The sequence below is a fragment of the Micropterus dolomieu genome, unplaced genomic scaffold, assembly GCF_021292245.1.
Source record: "Micropterus dolomieu isolate WLL.071019.BEF.003 ecotype Adirondacks unplaced genomic scaffold, ASM2129224v1 contig_2857, whole genome shotgun sequence".
NCBI lineage: Eukaryota > Metazoa > Chordata > Actinopteri > Centrarchiformes > Centrarchidae > Micropterus > Micropterus dolomieu.
In genome coordinates this window covers 1-613 of record NW_025731847.1, presented here as the reverse complement: position 1 = coordinate 613, position 613 = coordinate 1, and the positions used below count along the sequence as shown (strand labels likewise).

At 49.8% G+C, this 613-nt stretch overlaps 1 non-coding gene across 1 annotated transcript; it reads left to right on the top strand.

Moving 5' to 3' along the window:
* The first annotated feature begins 325 nt into the window (after positions 1-325).
* On the top strand, positions 326-397 carry trnaa-ugc. The gene has a single exon. It is a non-coding gene; the product is annotated as a tRNA-Ala (tRNA).
* Positions 398-613: the final 216 nt, after the last annotated feature.

The window sequence follows — 613 nt, the reverse complement described above, 5'->3', positions numbered from 1 at the left end:
AGGGGGTACCCCGCCTTTCGCCCCATGTCAGCTGGGATTGGCTCCAGCCCCCGCAACCCTGTACGCAGCATAAGCGGTTGACGATGGATGGATGGAGATGCCGGTCATGGGATCAACGACCGTCTTTATGGTGATTCATTGCTGATCTAGTTGCTCGGCTGTGCATGAAGACAACTTAGGTTACAGCATATATGAATAAAGAGAACTGGATATAACTATGAAAGTTGCTCAGGGGCGCATGAAGCCAAAAAAGTTAGACTTTGCTTGTTGAAGATTAGGCGGTCAGAAATAGATGATTTGCGCTGTCTCCTGCCTTATTGGCCGTGGGGATGTAGCTCAGTGGTAGAGCGCATGCTTTGCATGTATGAGGCCCCGGGTTCAATCCCCGGCATCTCCAGCAGCATTTATGGAAAACTATCTCCACTTGGATAGTGCCTTTCTGACCCTTCAAAGTGCTTTGCACTGCGTCGCGTCTCCCTAACGCCATTGCGAGCAGTATGGCGTTCACTATCTTCGACATGGGCCCGTTTCCATTCCACGGCCATGTAGTGAATATATGACCATTTCATAAGATGATGTCATCCACAGTTCAGTCCTTGGCTTCCTGATGTTC